Raw genomic sequence first — 18,535 nt, forward strand, 5'->3', positions numbered from 1 at the left:
AGCATGCATTACTTATTTAAAATCTTAAGAAAAATAAACTTGAATTCTCTATATGTAAATCTTTGACTTGGGGGTTGAAAGTACTGAAGTCATCACAGAAGAACTCTTAGTTTTCTATATGTCCAGAAAAATAATGCATAGTTATAATTATTGACTAATCTCCATGTTTAAGTATATTCACCATTAGAAAATCCCTCTATGTTTGAATTTCTTAAGCAGTTTTAAGATTATACGCTGTCTCAAGTTCAGCCATAAAAGCATTGATTATTTGTACAATGCATCTTCTTGTCTTAAAGAAAGCTTAATTCTGCATTTTCTAGTAATATCTAATCTACTTTTCATATTCCTAATAAATTGAAAATTTTTTCAATATCTGGCCTTGCATCTTTTTCTATCTCCTAAATTAATTCCCTAAAATGTATGTGCATTCATGTTGTATGTGTGTGTGTTTGTCAAGAAAATCTATTGAGATATTTATTTCCATTTGCTATCCTATTGTCCTTTCCTCCTCTTTCTATTTATTCTCTCACTTTAAAAAATTGTGTAGGCTTTATGCCCTTTGTTACTTTAAGAGAATAATATCCCTTAGGGTATAAGACATTAACTTTGCATCCCTTGCTTTTGTTTTTGAAGACTTAGTATCTAATATAGATTTGCAGCGGAAAAGGAGGAAATAGATTAAGACAAGCCCTAGAGGGAAAATCCTTAAAAAAGGAAGAGCTCAGAGGTCAAGAGAGGAGGCAGGTCTGATATTTTGACATGGGTGGTGATAGAGGCCTTTTGCTGAACTCCACAAAGTTTAAGGCACCTAGGGCTGGGGTCAACAAAAACAGCTGCAATCTGGGGAGCTTGTAACCTAGGCACTGAGTTTTCACACTTGACAGACACCCATGCCCTGTACATGACAAAGATGTAGTCGTTAGACCTCAAGGGGCCATGTACAACTTGGGTGATAGCAACCCAGTGGAACCACTGAGCATCCAGCTATTTAGGAACCGCACTGAATAAATTAGACACCTCAATAATGAAGATTGAATTTTGCACCAGTCAAGTACAATGGAGGACATGGAGTTACACTTAATTTCACATAATAACAAAAACTGTAGTTTTAGCTACTACACATATAATATTTTAAAGATTTGATAATATAATATTGATAAGTTAATTGTTAGTCCTCTTCCCCTCATTTGCCATGCACCAGCAAGATTACCCTCTTTCTGTTCTTATTTGCACTATGATTGTTTGTGTGTTAGGCCTTTGTACTTGCTGTCCCCTCAATCTGAACGATATAGCCGATTCCTTGTTATTGGAGTCTGATTCAGTTAACACACCACCTCCTCAGTCAGACTGGGACTGAAAGCCACATTTATGCCTGCCTCCTATCCTGAGTCACTCTTTATCTTTATAGCACTTACTCTCAATGAAATTATCTTGTTAATTTATTGATGTGCTTCTATATTGTTTAAATCACCCACTAGAAAGTAATTCCCATGAGGCCAAGGGCTTTGCCTTCTTCCCTACAGATGTAAGCCAGTCACGCAGTTAGGGTCCTTGAATGTTTATGAAGTGAATGAAAACTAGCCTTCTAGTCTCTTTGCATATTGACAGAATTCATGACTGTAGTAGTTTATAATTTCACCCTTCATGATTTGTTACATCAAAGTTACACGTATTAGACTCCATAGTGCATGATGGGGTCCATTTTTAAAAAAATATATATTTTATTGATCTTTACAGAGCGGAAGGGAGAGGGATAGAGAGTTACAAACATCAATGAGAGAGAAACATCAATCAGCTGCCTCCTGCACACCCCCAACTGGGGATGTGGCTGCAAGCGAGGTACATGCCCTTGACCGGAATCGAACCTGGGACCCTTCAGTCTGCAGGCCGACACTCTATCCACTGAGCCAAACCGGTTAGGGCGATGGGGTCCATTTTTAACCTTATCACTATTGTAAGGATTTAAACAAGCACAGTGTCTTCTCAGTATTTTTTTCATATTATTCATAGAAAATATGTCAGGATTATTAAACTCTGTATTTTTATGAATTTTAATACAGACAGTGTAGAGCTAAGACACAAATAACAGATTTATCAAGACTTTTAAAGCAACATCAAGTGTAGTGTAATTTTCCAAAGCAGGTTTTTATTTAAAAGAGTTAATGAGCTGGAGGTATATAATTCTGAGAAACAGATACAATTAGACAAAGTATTGATTTGCCCATTAGAAGACAATTAATCATTTTTGTTGTAAGCAAAATTGGAAACATTGTTTGTTAATCAAGAAATGTGTTTCACTCTTCAATTTTAGATTGCAAGGTTAAACTAGATTTTTTCCCTAGTTATTAATACTATAGATATTTCTCATAGTCTTAAAATAAGGAAACAGATAAAAAGGATCCTATAAATAATATGAAGAATGGCACAGCATAAAATAACTATTAATACAAAAATATAAATTATATACCATAAAATTCAACTTTGACAATAATCATTACTACTTTTGTTTATCATCCCAGTGAATAAAAGAGAATATGGCTTCCATGAATTTTTATGAACTTCATAACTGTTGCAATTAAAAAATTTCATAAACCTCAAGTTTTATTGGTAGATGGGTTTTTCTAAAACTCCCCCCTCTTCTTAGCACAGAAAAAGTAGAGAAAGTACCTAGTCTTGTTAAGTATTAGAACCATCAAATGTAACCATACCCTAATGTGACAAATATCCATTGACACCTAGTACACACATAGGTGCACATAAACACACACACACATACACAGGCATGTGTGTACTCACACACTCAGGTTTGAGTGTGTAATTAAAACAAAGTAAAAAATAAACAATATTTGTGTTTACAACATGAGACCTGTTTTGTTAAACCATATTCCATATTAAAAGTTGTAGGGTCCTAGCCAGTTTGGCTCAGTGGATAGAGCGTCAGCCTGTGGACTGAAGAGTCTTGGGTTCGATTCTGGTCAAGGACACATGCCTGAGTTGTGGGCTCAGTCCCCAGTAGGGTCCTTGCAGGAGGCAGCTGATCAATGATTCTCTCTCATCATTGATGTTTCTCTCTCTCTCTCTCTCTCTCTCTCTCTCTCTCTTCCTTTTTGAAATAAATAAAAATATATATTTTTTAAAGTGGTAGGGGTCCTAGCAGGTGTTGCTCAGTCATTAGCACATTGGCCTGAGGACTGAAGAGTCGGGGTTCAGTTCCAATCAAGGGCACATACCTAGGTTGCAGGCTCAGTCCCCACATGCAGGAGGCAAGCAATCAATTTGTCTCTCTCATATCCATGTTTCTCTCTCTGTCTCTCCACCCGCCCTTCCACTCTCTGAAAATCAATGGATAAAATATCCTCAGGGGAGGAGTAAAGAAAATAAAAGTGGTAGGGTATGACTTGAAATTTGTGCCGTCCTATCTTAGATTGAAGGCAGGTTTTGTTGTGCATGTGGCCCCGTGTGGATTTATGTAGTACTGGGTTGCATGGAGTTCTCTTCGCCCTGGGAGGCATTGCTATTTTTCTTTCAGAGAATTGTGTGAAAGAGCTATGGTTGACATTCTTCCCAGATCCCCATTCTGCTGTTCATATGAATCTTAAGAGACTTTTCACCAAGATCAAGGAAAGAGCATCAGTAAATATTAGAACTAATAATATTTAATAATTTCAATATTCGTTCATTCCAATTGACTGTGAAAACTTTTTCAGAAATTATTTGACTCATCACAAGCACAATTACAAAATGAAAGTTGTTTCTTTCCTTTTAACACCTGAGGAGAGTTCATAAGAGGCCTTCATACTACTGGCATTTCATAGTGACTTGGGTTTGCAATAGTTACTTTTTCATACTACAGTTACTGAAGCTAGCAAATCTGACTCATAATAATTAAATCACGTCATCTTATGAAGGCCAAGATAGATCTTTTGTTAGGCTATAATGGGAGAACAGAGAGCAGGGCTTTAAAATGTGATTTTCTAATTCTGTTATTTTTCCTGCCTTGACTGGATGGCATTCTTCTGTAGTACAAAATGTAACTCAGTTTCTCCTAAAGAGAAATGATGGAAAGTGATTAAATTTTGGGTTTAATGTTTAATTTTAGAACAAGGAGTTGATATTATAGTTTCTAGTAATGGTGGTTGATGGATTTCCTCCACAGTAGTAATGTCTACCTCTGACTCTTAATCTAGTGTGTGCTTATTCTACCTTTTTGTTCGTGAGTACACCTCACTAAACAATGCCTAATAGTTATAAAAAGCATCAAGCAATTAAAGTTTTATCTTTGTGATATAAAAGCTGTTTGGTTGTTGATTTGTATGGCTTAAAATTATACCCAGGGAATTTTAAATTCCTATATTATTCTCCAAAAAATTCCCTACAGTAAAAATGAAGATTTCAAATCCTCTTTGGTTTTTCTTATTAAATTTTATTTTCATAATATTTTACTAGGAGAACATTGAATTTTCATCTCATTGAGGTGCTATTGTAAATAATTTTATGGCATTGAAGAGGTCACAATGTCTATAAATTCAGTGGGTAAAGCATTAGGTTGAAATACACATCGATAAACAAATCTGGATGAGGAGGGTAATGAAATACGAAAAGGACAAAGTAGTTCTACTCTTGTTCCCTACATTCCTTCTTTACTGCATGACTAGTCAAGCTAGATTTTAAAATTGTGGTAAATTTCTTACTCTGTATTTCTGATTGAATTGCAGTCTATTTTCTTGTTGAGTTATCATATCTGATATGACTTTAAAATGCTGTCCTGATTATTCAGTAGGAAAGAAGATAATTAAATCAGTATTAGTGATGCTGACTATTAATGAGTAAACTAAGAGAAATATTGAGAATAAAGAGAAAAATTTGGGAGTCAAAGTAGATAATTAAAATGCAGTTGGAGTAGCCCTGTAACTGGGAAAGAGTAAATTCACAACTAATTAGAGATAAACCCCTTTGAAAAGAATTTGAGTCCAGGGATCAATCAATTAAGGATATGTGTCTAAGTAGATGCTAAATGGATCTCAGAATGAATGCCTTAAAAACACAAATTTGAGGATTCAGAAGTGACTAGAACTTTTATCTTCTGCTAAAGTAGCTTAAATTTATCTTTTTCTGGATTATTATAATAGACTAATTTTGGAACATGTGATAATCTGCTACAGAAGAGAATGTTGGTATAAATATGATTCCTGTTGAATCAGATAGTGGCGGTCATGTAATAATGGGCAATTTGGAGTGCGGGATAGAAATACAGTCTATGAAGAAGCTCTGTCCATTATTATGAATGAAGCCAAAAAGTAATTTCAACACTATCTTCATCATTGCCCTGTTATAAAATACAATATTCCAATATTTTTATGATTCCAAAAGGTCATATAATATGGAGATACCAATATGTTCATTTTGTGAAGCAAAATGTTTAAACTTTGCCACCCAACCTGATTTAAAAATACTGTTTTGTTTTGTTATAAAATATGGACCTATTTCTAGTCTCCTATTTTAATGTTTTTGTCCCAAACATGTAGGAATAATGAAAATTGTGATTGATAAAATTTAGCTAGGGAGTATTAGAAGGTTTTTATTGGACAAATGATCCTCCTAAACCATGGAGTTTTTTATAGTATAACAGATCAAAAACTCTAAAATCTTCACAAAGAATTTATCCTCTCCAAAATTAAAATAACCTTAAACCCCTTTCCTAGTATACCATGCCATGAATGCTATGACTACCTTTACCTTTTTAAAAACTTTTCTTTATTGATTAAGGTATTACATATGTGACCTTAATCCCCCCATTACCCCCCCATCCCTGACCCTCCCACTCATGCCTTCACCCCCTGTTGTCTGTGTCCATTGGTTAGGCTTATATGCATGCATACAAGTCCTTCGGTTGATCTGCCCCCTTACCCCCACCCTCCCCTACCTTCCCTCTGAGGTTTGACGGTCTGATCTATGTTTCTCTTTCTCTGGATGTATGTCATGAAGAAACCACCCAACCATAAATTGTATTTTTTTTAGTTCTATGTGGAAGAATATTGAGTTTGAATATAATTTACAGAATCACTCTTTTATTTCTAAATGATTAATTTATATTGCAGTATATTGAAATACCAGTCATTACATATAATCCATGGAAATTTGATTCAAGAAAAGAGGTGAGAAAGGCAGTAGAAGCGGCACATATAGCAAACATTTACATAATGATTATAGCTTAGATTATTTTTTCCTTAAAAAATACATAGCAGCCCTAGCCTGTTTGGCTCAGTGGATAGAGCATTGGCCTGCGGACTGAAGAGTCCTAGGTTCCATTCAGGTCAAGGGCACATGCCAGGGTTGCAGTGGGGCGCATGTAGGAGGCAGCCAATCAGTGATTCTCTCTTATCATTGATATTTTTATCTGGCTTTCTTCCTTCCTTTCTGAAATCAATAAAAATATTTTCAAAAAATGCTAAATAATTTGCTATTGTACATGTGCTCATAGTGAAAATGGCTACTCTCCTCCCAAGACAATGATATGTATGTGTAGGTTTGTGTGAAATATGTATATACTTGTGTGTGTATGTATAGATGTATATACATACATTAGTATTTGTACATATGTATATGTATGTATATATAGTTATACATGTGTATATATGTATGCATAGTTATATATGTGTATGTTTTACATACACATAACTATACATGCACATGCATTTTATACAAACTCTTATTTTAAAATTATCTGATAGTGAAACCAATTTTTTTAAATGGCAGTTGAAATAACACTTGAGTTCAAATAAATTCTATTTCACATTTTTCCTATCTGAAAATAGAGAAATAAATAAATTCATAAGAACTCATAGAGATCTCTACTAATTGTAGTGTATTTATAACCTGTGAAGAATATTATACTTTATATTCTCTATATATTTTTTCTAACATGTTTATATTATAGGAAAAATCTGTCTTTCTCTTTAAGGATTCTTTATATCAGACAACTGCTTTGTAGATTCCAGGATGCTATTTTTGACATCTAAAGTTAATGCCCCAATATCACAATTTAAAGACCTGTACTTGCTTTTATGAATTTGCCTTTGTAAAATGATACTTCCTGTGCATATTTCCTCATTAATTAGGAATGACAATGGGTCAGAAGAAGCCAGGTTGAGGGACTAAAATATTCTAATGAATAAAAAGAAAACAGACATTTAAAAGCTACATAGTTTTAAATTTTGAAAAGACTAAACTTCTGAGGATTTTCTTTGGGGTTTGGTATAATGTTTTTGACATTTCAGTTTATACCTTCACTTCTTTCATGTGAATGTGAATTTAAATAACAGCAAAATTATGTACAAGAGGCCCACTAGATTTCAGATGGAAAACTTTGGGAAAAAATGTTCTTTTCAAAATAGCTATAAATAAGAAACATCTTTTAACTCTAAGTTCTGACCTTTTATTATTTTGTTGAATGAGAAATGGTTAATATTTTCATGAGTTAAAGTAAAATCTATCTTATTTAATTATAAAATTCATATATTTTAATGTAGATTATCTTATTTTTTGAGTTACTAATCTCTCTCTTTTACTGGACCTTTTCTAGCTGCCTTTGAGTATCATCTTGTATCTGGCATTTTAACAGCCAACAGCATTTCTTCTCTTTTTTTCCTTCATAGCAGAACTCTTCAGATGTGTTGTGTGTATTGCCTGTTACCACTTTCTTACCTCTAGTTCATTCTTCAGCCACTCAGATCTGGTGTCAGTGCCACTATTCCAGTTGTGTTCAGATTGTCAAATACAACAGACACTTCTCTGACTTCTTACTGGTACTCACAGCAGAGTTCAACAGAATTGGTCGCCTTTTCTTTCTTTAAACAATCATATAATGGCTTATATATCACCATGTACTAGTATACCACATTTTCTTTCTCTTTTGCCAATAAAAATTGATATTCAATTGTATTTTAACTATTGGAAATCAACAAGGCTCTCCCCTAGAATCGCTTTTCTTCTGTATTGCCTTGTTATTCTAAGAGTAGAGATTTAGGGGTACCACTGGAATAAGCACTTCCAGATGCCCCCATAGGATAATGCATGATTTTTATTTGTGGGGAATTACATTTCTTGTTTGGCAAAATCCAATGTCCCTTAAACCAGTTCTGGAGAAGGGATCGTTGGCAATTCAACAGAGTTCAAACCAGGGCCCATGTTCAGAGATTCTATTTATGGTAAAGATGAGTCCAATGTAGCATCAGGCTAGTTGAAGTCCATCAGTCCATTGAGTGTATTCCACATGTTTGTGACCCATGTGGGCGAACTCAGGGGAGTATATTCCCTTCAACAGGAGTCTTAAGAGACCAAGAGTATCAAGATCAAGGAAGCACAAGAACCAAGAGAGAGCACTCCCTTTGTTCTGAAGGTCATACCATTGCAGTGGCCATGCCTATTCTGGCCATTGGCTTGCTCCCCAGGTGTGATTCACTGGTAAGAATTTTCCCACATCACCAGGACCTTTCTGGGCATGCAACTAAATTGTGTTTGTCCAGTCCTCTTCCCCATCCATCTGCAGGAAATAAACTTGGAGAGTGTTAAACTGTAGCTTTTTGGAAAAGTTGTATCAATGGCATGCCTATGTTGTCTAGTCTTCTTATTCCTTTCCTGTTAATAATAACCAGGTTACTAATGACATCAGGCTGATACTTCAAGACTCTACTTCACAAGGGACATGGGTCAGCAGCCATTCATGACTGTCTTACTGGAGAACATTCAGTTCTATCTCTCATGTAAAGTTGTTAAAAGACATCAGTTTTATTTTCAGCTCTACTGCTAAATAAATGATGTAATTTTAGGTAAGCCTCCTCAAATTGCACCTCTCATTTATCCATAATAGATATGTTGGGAAGGTCAATATGCCTATCACAGCTACTCTTTTTGAAATGAAAAATGCCTGAAACATGTAAGACATTAGCATCATTGTGATGAAATAATACAGGACAGGAAACCAGAAAATCCATCTTACAGTCTGCCATCTTTTAATTAGGTCTGTGACCATGTATGTGTGAAATTAATAATTGGTTGCAAAGCCAAGATAGTCTTCAATTTCAATTTTTATATGTTTCCTTTTTATGACCCATTAAACTAAAGTATTTAGTTATATGTAAAATAGTCAATATGCCTTGCTTTTTTCTTTCTTTAATGACCTCTAATTCTAAGATAGAGAAAACAACTTTTCCTCATATAATTTTGTTCATCTACTCAATGAGTATAATACTGTATTCATATGAATCTGGTTATCATTGTTACATTAAATTAATGTTGTTGAAGACAAATTACACCCATTTATTGATACTGCCTTTTTGTGCAATGAATTAGAACTTTATGAAAGAGACTGGACAATACAATTGATTTTACAACAAATTCACAAATAATTATGCATTTAGTACATAGTGTCATTTCAAATCATGTTCAATAGCATTTAAAATGCAAAATAAATGAAAATAAATTGGGGCTTCAAAACAAGAAATAAAAACAAAGAATATTGTGAAGCTTTATTTCACAAATGATTATTGCTAGGAATTTTTTTACTTGCTACCAGGTAGATTTTATTCAGGGAGCTTTGAATTGCTATAATATTTTAGAGCAGGTAACTGGAACCACCTAATGTTCTTTCTTAAATTACCACAAAAGAACTAAAACAACATTGCTATCCCTAGGGTATTTTTTTCTTTGTACTTAACATTCAGATTCAATAAGTTGTCATTCACCTGACTCGAGACCAATCCAGTGTTATACTAAAAGGAAGAGAGACTTGTATTTTGCCAGAAACTATGCAGAACTGAAATGGTACCCAATTGGAATGTAAACATCTTTTTGATTATCTCAAAATTTATAATTAGCAATGGCGGTTAATGTAAATATGTAATGTATATGACCTAATTTTAAAAACATCTTTGCACAAATAACACTGGGTAAAAATTAAAAGGAAGGTGAAAACCAATAACTTATTTTGAGTGTATGAATTTATTTTTCTTTTTTATTTTCAAAGTTGAGAATGTTAAATATATAGATGAATGTAATTCCTATTTTGGGATTCATATGTGAAATCATCTTACTAATAATCATTAGGTGAAATGTAATATAATTTAGAGGGCATTTTCTAAATCCAGATATATATTTTGTCTATAAACACTATTTTGTGAAATGTGATAAGTCATTGAAAAAGCTTTTTCTACTCATTGGTTTAGGAAATGCTGATATCAATGAAGTGATGCATGTATGTTGCATAATTTGTGAAATTCTTTAATAAACTAATTTTCCTAATAAATCTCACTACAGGTACATAGGTTACATATTTATCTTTCTCTTATTTCAATTTTTTTAAAAAGCCTGAAAGCTTTGCATTAGTTCTTTGTTGTTTTTAATTTGTGTAGGTCAGTTTATATGGAAGGACTAAGCATTTTATACAATTTTTTTCAGTCTATTAAGACTGTCAGGAGACCTTATATGATCATATATGAATATTTAAAGAAGTTTATATGAATTACCTCTTCTTAATTATACCTTGAGGAATTATATCTCAGTTAACTTTTTAAACTCAGACTCTTTTTATTTTTTAAAATGTATCTTTATTGTTGAAAGTATTACAGATGTCTCCTTTTTCCCACATTGACCCTCTCCACCTGCATCTTCTCCCGCCTCCCCATCAGGATTAGGCACTATTGTCTGTGTCCATGAGTTCTTCCTCTATGCACGTAAGTCCTTTGGTTAATCTCTTCCTACCCCTAACCCCCCTTCTCTCTGAGATTTATTTAGGAATATATCCTAAGAATCCAGAAACACCAATCAGAAAGAATATATGCACCCCTGTGTTCATGGCAGTGCTATTTATAATAGCTAGGATTTGGAAACAGTACAAATGACTATCAGTAGATGAGTGGATAAAAATGATGTGGTACATGTACACGAGGGGCTACTTACTATGTAGCTGTAAAAAAAAAAGGATCTCTTACCTTTTGAGGAAGCATGGAGGTGCCTAGAGAGTATTATGCTAACTGAAACAAGCTAGTTAGAGAAGGACAAGTATCGCATGATCTCATGTATATGTGGAATCTAGTGAACTTAATAAACTGGCAAACAAAATATATCCAGAGACATGGAAGCATAGAACAGACTGATGAAACTCAGCCTCTATTTAAAGAAAATAAATAAATATATCTGTCTGTTGGGATATTAGTGACTATCTAATTATATAATTTATGTAATATAAGTAGAGCAAAACTTGGCTCATATTAGTTATTGTTATCATGAAAACTTGAATTTTTATTCCATTGATGATGCCTCTACCACATCCGTCCATTGCTATGTGTTTTTAGGTTGGATTTTTATTTAATCCCATCTCTTGGATTATCTGCTTTTTCCAAGTAGTTCTTTTTTAAAAATATATTTTTATTGATTTCAGAGAGGAAGGGAGAGGGAGAGAAAGATAGAAACATCAATGATGAGAGGGAATCATTGATTGGCTGCCTCCTGCATGTTCCCCATTTGGGATCGAGCCTGCAACCCGGGCATGTGCCCTTGATCAGAATCGAACCTGGGACCTTTCAGCTCTATCCACTGAGCAAAACCAGCTAGGGCTCCCAAAGTACTTTCTGATATTTTTCAATTTATGCTGCCTGCTCTCATCTCAGAAAATAAGTTATTGTCTTACTCGATCCTGTTCTCCCCACTTTTCTCTAAATCTACCCTTTGACTGGCTGTATCTTGATTGCAACTTCTACTACAAATTGATATACAGGGGTTATTTTTAATACTGTTCCTACCTGATCATAGTGTGTGTATGTGTGTGTGTGCATACACACATTTGTCATTTCAAATACGTAAATTTCCACATATAATAATAGCAGCCTCTTAAACTTCTTTTTAAATTAGAAAAATAATTAAAAGTGAAATCATTGAAATTAATCTATTTTCAAAGGTGGAAGGTAAGGTATTCATAACTGGTTTAGTAAGATGAAAGAAGTCACAACCTGAAATGCAACAGGTAAATGGGCTGACAGTCTATGGAAACTGAGAGGCTGAGAATTTGGAGGCACTAGGATTGCAAAGTGGAAAGACAAGATAGAAAATAAATAAACATATCTGTCTGTTGGGATATTAGTGACTATCTAATTATATAATTTATGTAATGTAAGTAGAGCAAAACTTAAACTTCTTTTTAAATTAGAAAACAAGGAAGAATATCCTAGCTATTCAGGATAGAAAACAAGGAAGTTATTTAAAAGTCTATACTTGGGTCCTAGCTTGTTTGGCCCAGTGGATAGAGTATCAGCCTGCAAACTGAAGGGTCCCGGGTTCAGTTTCAGTCAAGGACACATGCCTGGGTTACGGGCTCGATCCCCAGTAGGGGCATGCAAGAGGCAGCCTATAAATGATTCTCATCATTGATATTTCTATTTCTCTCTCTCCCTTCCTGTCTGAAATCAATAAAAATGTATTTTTTTTAAAAAGTCTATATGTGGGAATAGTCAGTTTGAACTCTGATTCCCTTACATACGCACATGCAAACAGTGCCATAAAACAAACATGTTGATGCTTGTGACATATTTCCATTCCTTACTCACTGTCACTTTCCCACCACACAGTTCATTCTTCTAATATTTTTTTATTTTAATTTTAAAGACTTAGGGCAAGTATTAATTTAAAAAAATAAAAATATTTCCAAAACAGATACAATCTAAATCCCTATATTAAATGCTAAAAAAATTTAGATACATATGTAAATTTATTTATTGTTGAATTTGGCATGGATTTAATTTCTCCAAAAACATAATAAATTTAAAATAAGTGCAAATGATTGTGAGATAAGGTTACTCAGATGCACCATATATTCTGAAAAATTATATCTAGTTGTGTACTGCTAGAGGTCATTCAGAATTCGATTTTAGGGGAGTTGTACTACATAGTGTGGAACATTTTAGCCAATTTAGAAAATAATATAAATAACTGCAAACCATACTTTGGGGTTTTCCTTAAACAACAATGAGAAAACACACACCAGTCAAAGAAATAAAGCTGTTCAACAAAATGTCTCAACATTCCTCCAACAAATCTTATAAACACAAAGGCCCTGTAAATAGATTTACATGATCCATCATTGAGTAGCTCCTTATTGAATTTCTGTGATGTGTTTTCACACTGTTTATTTAGTGCTTAGACTGCTTACAAAGCATTGCAAATGTTTATCCAATGTTTATGAAGCTCGGGCCACCATTAAGACCCACAGGTTGAGATGCTTTCGATTGAATCTGCCTTGCTGTCTTTTAGGCTATTGCATAGTGATAGATAGGTTGCTCACTATTCATTATCTTAAGCAGGTAGGAATATGTTCTAGTGTGGGTCAGTTTTTAAAGCCAGTTTCCCCGTTAAAATCTAATCACCAATGAGTTATATAACCTCATTGTGGTAGAGGAGAAATTAGAATGTGGATGGAATTTTTATTTTCAAAAGAAGGTAGATTGCTCTGTTTTAAAGATATCTGTATATATATTTTGTAAATGTGAAACCTCATGACCATATATTTAAATTGAATTTTGTAGTTTGACTTTATTCAAACTCCTTTTTAAAACCTATTTGTATTTTCCAACTGCAATAAATTCCAGCTTATTTATATAAGGTTGTACCTGTTAGATATTTGGGGTGTTTTTGTTTTTAAATCTTTTCCTTCAACTCTACTAACAGCATCCCACCTGCAATATTTTGTTAATGAATATGGCAATAAAATATCACAGCAATAAAATTGATATGTGTAATATATTCTTAATGATCTGAAGGCTAACTTTTTTCTAAGTTACAGCAATTTAATTGCTGCTTGGGTCAGCATTTATATAAAGAGGGAAATTAGCTTTATATAAAGAAAAATTATACTTTAAATTCTCATAATCAAAGAGAAAACAAAACCAAACACTTATTCATAGTTTCTCTTTCTGTGATTACCTTCCTAATCCTTTGCCATTTTCTTCCTTTCCTACCAGTTAATAATTTTATCCATTACAAATTTTTCAACCAATGATATATTCTTTCATGAATAGAAATTTTAAATACTGGAAGGAAGGAAGAAAGGAAGATGAGAATGAAGAAAGTCCAGCCTTCAGAATGTTTATGTCTGAGAGAGATGCCAGTGTATTACAAAGACAGCAAAACAAAACAAAATTTTATTTGTAACTAAAAAAATATATATAATTAATAGGATTAGAGATTTAGTGTTTCATTTTTATCTTTATGTCTATTTTACCATTCTAGCATAATACTTTGTACATAATAGACACTCCATTTTTAAAAATTGAGTAATAGTTTCTCCATGTTAGACATTATTTCAAGGTTGAGATTCTTGGATATTAAGAACATTAAACTGGCCATTTAAAATCATCTATACTAATAAAAGGGTAATTTGCTAATTAGGCCAGATAGACTGGATATCATTTGGACATCCTTCCTGACCATTGGTTCTCAACCTTCCTAATGCCATAACCCTTTAATACAGTTCCTCATGTTGTGGTGACCCCCAACCATAAAATTATTTTTGTTGCTACTGCATAACTGTAATTTTGTAACTGTTATGAATAGTAATGTAAATATCTGATATGCAGGATGTATTTTCATTGTTACAAATTGAACATAATTAAAGCATAGTGATTAATCACAAAAACAATATGTAATTATATATGTGTTTTCCGATGGTCTTAGGCGAACCCTATGAAAGGGTCATTCGACCCCCAAAGGGGTCGCGACCCACAGGTTGAGAACCGCTGCTTCCTGACAAAGCCAAGGGTATAGCCGGCCTACAAACCACCCATGGCCCCTCGCCCAGGCTGCCCCTGCCCCCCAGCGTGGACCCCCCCACCCCAATCTGGGGCCACCTTCAGGGCAGGCCAGCTGGCCCCACCCATGCACCAGGCCTCTATCCTATATAGTAAAAGGGTAATATGCAAATTGACCCTAATGGCAAAATAACCAGAATGACCACTGGACCAGTCAGTATGAGGCGCACTGACCACCTCTTGGACCCTTCTATGGGCCATAAGGCTCCGATCTCCCGATTGGGAATGGGGAACTGAGGGTGGGTGGAGGCAGGGAGTGGGGCCAGCTTGGGGAGCTAGGGAAGATGGCCCTGATCACAGGCCAGGCCTAGGGACCATAACCTTGCACAAATTTTGTTCACCAGGTCTCTAGTTATTAATAATCTTATTGTGGTAATCATTTAAAATTTTTGTGTATATCAAATGATCATATTGTACATTTTCAAATAATATATGCTGATTACTAGGTGTAGGAAGATAATAAATTTTTAAGTGTACTGCTAAAGTTATTTTTTTGCATTGAATATGAATATTGAAATTGCTTTATATTTAAATGAGGCCAATTTCATGTATGTATCTTTTCAAATATTACATCTTCAATATTCTAGTTGTTTGTTTAACATCTATCATGCTTTTAGTTAAATAAAATAATAACCATCAAATAGGTTTAAACAATTAACAAAATATATTGATCCATATTATTGTAATAATCCAGAATTTGGATAGATTTCTGAGATTGCTTATTTAGGGCTCTGAGTCTAATTTTCTGTGGTTTGTTGGTTATCCCTTTCCTTGGAATTCACATTGACTTCAGGCTGCTTTCTTGAGTGTAGAATAATGTCAGTGTTGGTTTCAGGAGTATTATCAGCACACCAAATTTTCAAGCACAGCATCAAGAAAGACTACCTATATCCCCAACTTTCCAGCAAAAGCACAAAATACACACTAATTAGACTGACTGAGATCATGCCCGCTGTGGACCATTCCTGTGACAGACCTGCATGTACTGACTAGCCGAATATCATGTATCATTTCATCCTAGAGCTAGATGTGGTACTGCCTCTCCCAGCTCACATGGAGACTAAACAGAAATCAGTGTTCTGAAGAAGAATCAAATTGAAAGTGACACTGGAGTTACAAAAAGTGTAGACAGTGTGGTCACAACTTGTTTCTTCTCATGTTTTGAATATTTTCATACTTCAAATCCTTCAGTATTTTTAATGATTAAATACATTGAATTTTTCTATATATTAAAAACTTCCAAATCACACATAAATTGGAGAAGCACAATAATAAAAATATTATTTCAAAATAATGAAAAATAGGAATTATGATATGGGCAATATAGACATAGCAATATCATCAAGACAACTTTATTCTTACATAGATTCTGAAAACTGAAACGTGATTTCTTTGCAAAAACAAGTTAAAAAAGAAACACTATCATGACTAGTTCTCCCCCCCCCCCAGATTGTTTTTAATTTATTTGCAGATACCCTTTGTTGAGTGACAGGCATATATTTTATTTAAAAATTTTTTTTTACTTATTTATTTTTTTATTGATTAAAGTATTAAATATGTCTCTTTTTCCCCCCATTGGCCTCTCCCTGGCCACTCACCCCGCTCTACCCCCCAGCACAAGCCCTCACCCCCTTGGTGTCTGTATCCATTGGTTATGCTTATATGCATGCATGCAAGTCCTTTGATTGATCTCTCCTCCCCCCTTCATCCTCCAAATACTCCCCTGCCTTCTTTCTGAGGTTTGATGGTCTGCTTGTTGCTTCTCTGTCCCTGGATCTGTTTTTGTTCATCAGTTTATGTTGTTCATTGTATTCCATAAATGAGTGAGATCATGTGCTATTTATGTTTCTCTGACTGGCTTATTTCGCTTGGCATAATGCTCTCCATGTCCATCCATGCTGTTGCGAATGGTAGGAGTTCCTTTTTTACAGCAGCCTAGTATTCCATTGTGTAATGTGCCACAGGTTTTTAATCCACTCATCTGCTGTTGGGCACTTAGGCTGATTCCAAATCTTTGCTATAGTAAATTGTGCTGCTATGAACATAGGGGTGCATGTATCCTTTCTAATTGGTGTTTCTAGCTTCTTGGGATATATTCCTAGAAGTGGGATCACTGGGTCAAATGGGAGTTCCATTTTTATTTTTTATTTTTTGAGGAAACTCCATACCGATCTCCACAGTGACTGCACCAGTCTGCATTCCCACTAGCAGTGCAAGAGGGTTCATTTTCTCCACATCCTCACCAGCACTTGTTGTTAGTTGATTTGTTGATGATAGCCATTCTGACAGGTGTGAGCTGGTACCTCATTATCATTTTGATTTTTATCTCTCAGATGAGTAATGACTTTGAGCATGCTTTCATATGTCTCTGGGGCTTCTGTATGTCAACTTTCAAAAAGTCATGACTAGTTCTTCTCAAAGACATTCTGCATTTCTGGGAGAATGGTACATATTTTTGAGAATATTCACATTTGTTGCTATTACATGCATGAATATATGTGTGTACATTGAATTTAGCATACATATATATGTGAAGGGTGTGAAATATTTCTAGGGTAATTAAAATTTGTTGCTTTGTTGTTCTAGGGATGGTAAGTTTTACTATTTCAATTTAACATCTATAGGTATATACATATTTATACATATAAGTATGAGAAAAATACATGATATATTATCAAGGCACATCAAAATTACAAGATGTTATAAATTTATGGTTATAAACAAAATTTTGGAGTCTACCTGCTGGAGATAGAACCCCAGTTTCATCAGTTCTTATCCACATGAGTTTGTCTAAGTTGTTTGACTTTAGTTTGTTTACCTATATAATATACATATGCATAGCACCTGTCTCACATGCTTTTATGAAGAGCAATTAACTCGACTTATATGTTTACCTAAATATTTTGTGTAAGATAATTGCTTAATAGACTTAGCCAATTTTCTATCTATTAATATGTTTATTAATTTATAACCCCAACAATGGTATAGAAAAACTGACTGTCCTACTAAACAGTTCACATCCAGATTTCTTTTGAATTTTCAGGGTTTATTTATTATTCTTACTTTTTAAATTGGTTTTGGATAGAAAGGATGAGAGAGGGAGAGAGAGATAGAAACATGGATGAGAGAGGAGCATGGTTTAGCTGCCTCCTGCACACCCCCTACTGGGGATCAAGCCCATAACCTGGGCATGTGCCCTGACCCAGTATCAAACTGGAGACCTCTTGGTGCATATGCTGATGCTCAACCAACTGAGCCACATTGGCCAGGGCTGAATTTTCAGGGCCTAATCTAGAGAAATACTACACTAGAGGTAGATAATAAACTCTCTCTTATATTTTTCCTCGGGAATTATATTTTCCAAGACATATTTCAAGTTACTTTTCTCAATAATGAGTGCCTGATCAATTTTTGGCAGTATTTTCCTCTTCTGTGGTACTTGAAAACTCAAGTCTTGCCTTGTTTACTTAACTAACTTGGCAGAAAGCAACCTTGCACTTCCCTGGAGTCCCAGAGAAGCAAAGCCTCTCCCCCAGCCTCCACTTTCATGCCTTCTGTCAATTAGGGCTGGGCGCAAGCCTTTTCCAAGGCCGCACTCCTTTCAAGAGAGCAGAGAGCATTGCATGTGAGCATAAGACAAAAAGATATTCTTCCAAATCTCTCTTCCCACATGTCAAGCT

Source organism: Myotis daubentonii, chromosome 13 (assembly GCF_963259705.1).
Source record: "Myotis daubentonii chromosome 13, mMyoDau2.1, whole genome shotgun sequence".
In the NCBI taxonomy this organism is placed as follows: Eukaryota; Metazoa; Chordata; class Mammalia; order Chiroptera; family Vespertilionidae; genus Myotis; species Myotis daubentonii.